At 45.9% G+C, this 5,979-nt stretch overlaps 1 pseudogene; it reads left to right on the top strand.

Annotated features, from left to right (window-relative positions):
* The window catches only part of LOC119298364, a 7,712-nt pseudogene extending 3,059 nt beyond the window's left edge, over positions 1 to 4,653 (top strand).
* The last annotated feature ends 1,326 nt before the right edge of the window (positions 4,654 to 5,979 follow it).

Raw genomic sequence — 5,979 nt, forward strand, 5'->3', positions numbered from 1 at the left:
TCTTGAGCCCAGACATGAGCTCAAAGATGTATAGTAACAATTTCATATTCACAGCCTTATCTAGGTCATGATCAATACATAAGACCGTATCATCTGCATATTGCAGAATGGCCACACCATTTTCAATAAGATCTGGCGCCAGCCCAACAATTAGATTGTTTTTTTGTGCTGATAACACCATCTTAAACAAGCACTCGACTGCTATGTTGAAGAGGAATGGCGACACAGGATCTCCTTGTCTGACCCCCTTAAAACTTTTGAAATAAGGCCCCATAACATTATTCAACTTAACACTGACAGTGCCACCAGTCAGGACACTTTTGATCCACTTACACCAAGTGGTACCGAACCCTCTCATCTCGAGACATTCCAACAGAAAGTCCCAATTCACCTTGTCATATGCTTTCTCGAAATCAAGCTTAAGAACGATGCCTACTCTTTTTTTATGGAAGTGTGATGTAAAATCTCATGCAAAGACAGTACCCCATCCATGATATTTCTATGCTTAATAAATGCATTCTGATGTCTACTGAATAACTTGTCAGCAAAAGGTACCACTCTGTTATCGAGCACCTTAGTGATCAATTTGTAAGGACATCTCAACAAACAGATGGGTCTAAACTGCTGGATTTTGTTAGCCCCATTGATTTTTGGTAACAAAGTTATGATACCATAGTTCAATCTACTAACGTCGAGCTCTCCTGCATGAGAGACAGTGAACAGCTTCATAATGTCCTCTTTAACTATATCCCAACAATGCTGGTAGAATTCAGCAGGTATATTATCCGGGCCCGGAGCCCTATTGCTTTTCATGGAAAACAAGGCTTTTCTCACTTCCTCTTCCGTGAACGGCCTGTTAAGGATCTCATTATCTAGCTCATCGAGCTTCTCTTCTTCTCCCCAAATATCAGGGTCAAGATGAAACATGTTCCCCTGGGCTGGCCCAAAAAGACTTTTATAAAAGTCAGTAGCATGCTCCAGGAGCTTCTCAGTCCCTTCAATCACCGCATCCCCAACATTAAAAGAATGAATAGTATTTTTTCGTTTATTCCCATTGGCTATTTTTTGATAATAAGCCGTGTTTCGGTCCCTCCCAAGCAACCATCTCTCTTTAGACTGTTGAAACAAAAAAAAGCTCCTCATTAATAAGGATTTCATTCAGCTCCACTAGGAGATCAGTTTTCCTACCAAATATTTCATGGTCAATATTACCATCCTCTTCTAGTTTTTCAATAAAAGCAAGTTCGTCTCTAATCTCCTGCTTCCTTTTCTTCTCATGACCAAACTTGTTTGATCCCCGGCCTTTGAAAAATTTCTTAAGTCTTTTCAGTTTGATATTCAAGATATCAATAGGATCGGTAGCATTCACTTTTTGGTTCCAAATCTTGTTAACTAGAGGAACAAACTCCTCAGATTTTAACCAACTTAGCTCAAATCTAAACTCTCTCTTTTGTGGAGCTCTAATAACATGATTATCAAAGTACAAAAGGAGAGCATTGTGGTCAGAGACCTCCCTAATGAGCTTTTTCATGTTAACAAGAGGAAACATGTCTTCCCAATCGTTGCTCATAAGCACACGATCCAGTTTTTCCAAGGTGGGATGCGCTTGATTATTAGACCAAGTGTAGGCTCCTCCACTCATATGAATCTCATTCAAACACATAGTGTTGATGATTGAATTAAACAGATCAGAGTGCACCGAACGGTGCCATCTTTTATTTTTCTCCCCACTATGCCTAAGAATATTGAAGTCACCTCCAATCAACAGGGGGGTTTGAATGTGGCAGCAAAAATCCTCCAGTTCACTAAGGAAATCACTCTTGTCACACTCATGAGCCGCTTCATACACTGTACAAAATGTCCAAATTTTTTTCATAATGATATTATAAAGAGATACCTGCAGAATAAATCTGTCTTTCCTCCAAGCAACTACTTCAAATTTTTCTTTTTGAACACCACATAGTATACCCCCAGCCTTACCAATTGAGGGGATACAGTCCCACTCAAACAAACTATAAGGGTCAAGTTTCCTGAAATAACTCTCCAAGAAATTCTTCTTTAAAGTTTCTTGCAAACAAATAAAATCAAGGAAATGGTCTCTAATATATGGGATAGGCAGGTTTTCATCCCTTTTTTTCCTGCCCCCCTGCAATTCCAAAATTGACCTATCATTTATGTCTTTTCCCTTTTCTCCCCTCTGGTGGCCCTGGTATTATGAACAGGGCTGCCAGCTTGTTTTTTCTCAACAAGATTTTTTTGACTTCTAGTAGTGGGTCTGAATACAGCTATTTGAACTTTAGGACTTCTCTTTTTCCTAGACCGGACCATGGTAAATTTTTCTTCCATGTCCTCATCTCCATTTCCCCATTCAGTACTAAGAGGAGTTGTTTCCCCTTTTCCATTGGTGATATACATCACCTCTTCTTCATTCCTCATATTTTTCTTTTCCTCCTCTTTTTTAGAGTTTTCCCCCCTTATTATTTCAAGTTCTCTAATGATATCCACATTAGAGAAATTATTGTCAGGAAAAACTACCCCCATTTTAACAGCATGAATCATGAGCTCAGGATTAGATAAAGCATCAAAAGAGTTATGATTTGCTAAATTACCTTCCAGATTTCTCTTTTTGGGAATGGCCACAGCCTTCTCTTGCATTCTTCCTTCCATATTCTGCAAGTTCCACAGGCTAAATCTCTTAACTTCTTCAGATACAAGGGGAGGTGTAGGGATCACCTCTCCCACATCCTCAGAAGAAGAAGTGGGGTATTGTACGTAATCCTTGGTTTCCACTGCAAAGCTGGCACTGATCCTAGTCTGTGCTCTGCAGATGAAGCAATGGAAGAAGTGGGAGTCGGAGACCGCCTCGCTGGAGTATCAGTTCGCCAATGGTCAGGATCTATCTACTCTGCATTTTCTTACTGAAACGTACACGATCGTCGCAGTGAGCTGATATGTTGTTGAACCGATTGAATCCCTCGCAGATCCCTCGCGGTGCCGGTTCACGCACCAGACGACGTTCGTGAGGCGGCACCTGGGCCTGTCCAGCACCCCCAGCGTCAGATGGGTGGTGGCCTTCTTCAGGCAGTTCTTCGGGTCGGTCACCAAGGTGGACTACCTGACGCTGCGCCAGGGCTTCATCAACGCGCATCTCTCGCAGAAGAGCAGGTTCGACTTCCACAAGTACATCAAGAGGTCGCTGGAGGACGACTTCAAGGTCGTCGTCGGCATCAGGTATTCCTTTCTCTTCGCTAACGCACGTATCTCATCTCATGATTGCTACAACTACAATATGAGTGAGTCCTTTGCACAAAAAATTGATATACAATTGCCGCTACGTCTCATACTGATCTTGAGTTCTTGACACATTTGCCCTCTTGTCGCAGTCTCAAGCTCTGGTTCGTGGCGGTCCTCATACTCTTCCTTGATTTCCAAGGTACCGGCTTTCATCCTGTCCTGCTCGCTTTCTCCTCGGTTTCTCTCCATAATTTGTGAATTTGTCTCGTAACCACCACCGTCATCTTCTCGCAGGGATCGGCACTCTTATCTGGATGTCTGTGGTTCCTCTCGTGGTATGTACTCCTAGAATTTCTTCCTCCAATGGAATAGCCACCCGGGCAACTGAGATGCAACTCCAAACTTAATTAACATGTCATTTGCTGTCTTGTGTCGTGTGTAACATCACCAGATCCTGTTGTGGGTCGGGACCAAGCTGGAGATGGTGATCATATGGAGATGGCCCAGGAGATCCAGGACCGGGAGAGCGTCGTCAAGGGGGCTCCCGCCGTCGAGCCCAGCAACAAGTACTTCTGGTTCGACCGCCCCGACTGGGTCCTTTTCCTCATACACCTCACACTCTTCCAGAACGCGTTTCAGATGGCACATTTCGTGTGGACAGTGGTACGTACGTATACTTGCCACTTCAGTCATGGATGCAAGGCACCAAGTGCTGCTGATGAACTGCACTGACAGAGTTCTGTTGTATGTACAGCAGGCCACGCCTGACTTGAAGAAATGCTACCATCAGAAAATGGGAGTGAGCATCGCCAAGGTGGTGCTGGGGGTGGCCGCCCAGATCATGTGCAGCTACATCACCTTCCCGCTCTACGCGCTCGTCACGCAGATGGGCTCACACATGAAGAGAAGCGTCTTCAACGAGCAGACGGCCAAGGCGCTCACCAACTGGCGAAAGGTGGCCAAGGAGAAGAAGAAGGCCCGGGACGCGGACATGCTGAGGGCGCAGATGAGTCAAGGCTCGTCGCCGGTGCACCTGCTCCACAATGCCGGGGCGCGGTCCGACGATCCCCGGAGCGCGCCGGCGTCGCCGAGGGCCGAGAAGGGGGGCGGGGGCGTGCAGCATCCGGCGCGCAGGGTGCCTCCTTGTGACGGGTGGAGGTCGGCCTCGTTGCCGGCCCTCGACGCTCACATCACCCAAAAATGCTACACTAACGGAAAGTATGTACGGAGTAGTTTTACGGACTCGTCTCTCACCAACCAACTTCCCTGATTGTAACTGGTGGGACCTCTTTTTCCTAATCTTCTCCAACAATAACTCTCCACGTGATTCCGTAAGTCTAATCCCGTTGCAATCCGTCCGTAAGTGTAGCATCTCTCCACATCACCGGTGCAGATTTTTGCTTCAGCACGCAACGTTGACCGATCAGACAAATTCATTCATTATTTTTTTCGTCAAGATAGTGTTAGAAGCGTATCATTTCATCGATAGTTCATAGAAATTTCGGGGATGGCTGTCCTACTACTATGTACACAAGAGCGCAGCAAAGGATGCCGGTGAGCAGTAGAAAAGGGTTGCTCTCCAAGTCTCCATTGATCTTGTCAAGTGTATGTGACAAAATGTTTTTAAAAAAAAGTGTATGTCACAACCAGGAACTGAATTTGTGATGAAACGTGCAAAAAAAATAGCAACTTTTGCAAACCAATATGTGATTGGATGGTTAGGTGGAAAGTAATATCCCTGATCCATCAAGGTTCAAGTCTTCATTTTTGCATTTATCCTGATTTATTTCAGGATTTCCGGCGATGCGCCTTCAGTGGAACGAGACGTTTCCGTCGACTACGAGGCGTCTACGGTGACTTCGTAAAATCTCAAGATGATTTACCGGCTCGGTCCCTTGGAGGTGCTCATAGGGAAGGGTATACGTGCGTACGTTCATAGAGGTGAATATATGCATGTGTGTGTGTGTGTGTGTGTGTGTGTGTGTGTGTGTGTGTAAGCGCTTGCGTTTGCACTGTGTTAACAAAAAGAATTGCCACTTTCACCGAGTCAAAAAAGACACTGCTAAGGGCGTGTTTGGTAGCCCGCATTACCTCCAACAGGCTGAGTTGGGCACAAAAAACACGTTTGGTTGCAAACAGGATGGGCTGGCTCGCATTGGCATGAACCTTAAAGCAGCCCAGAGCCTGTCTCGTTGGAAAGCCTCAAATCGGCAGTTTCCAGTGGGCCAGGCTGAGTGTGGCACAAAAGGGATGTTGCTCCCACGCGAGGGAGCAAGGCGAAATCGATTGGGGATGTTGGGAGATGGAAATCGGTGCGGCGGGACAGCGCCAAATCTAGCCTCACCCCCTCATTTACTCAGTCGCCACTAGATCATCCTATATTCTTAGCACCGGTGACAGCGGCGACTCAGATCTGCGCAAGCGGTGTTGGTGGAAGCGGCAGACGCGGCAGTAGCACTCTCCGACAGCAGGAGCTACTACTTCCCTTCGTCATCGTTGTCGTCTCCGAAGCCGGTAAGCAACACCCCGTCCCCTTCCTATGTTAGGTCGATTTTTAGGCCGTTAGGTAAGGTGTAGTATCGATTTCCCCATTGCTCAACAGACCATCGATGTGGACTAGGTTATGGACATGTGAATGAAGCTGGTATTTCAGGCTGCAGCACTGATAGCTGTGATTCAGGCATGGCACATGTTGATGCACGAGAGAGTTGTTCATCGTGGTAAGAGGCGTGTCATCTGTTATGG

Source organism: Triticum dicoccoides, chromosome 5A (assembly GCF_002162155.2).
Source record: "Triticum dicoccoides isolate Atlit2015 ecotype Zavitan chromosome 5A, WEW_v2.0, whole genome shotgun sequence".
NCBI classification, from domain to species: Eukaryota; Viridiplantae; Streptophyta; class Magnoliopsida; order Poales; family Poaceae; genus Triticum; species Triticum dicoccoides.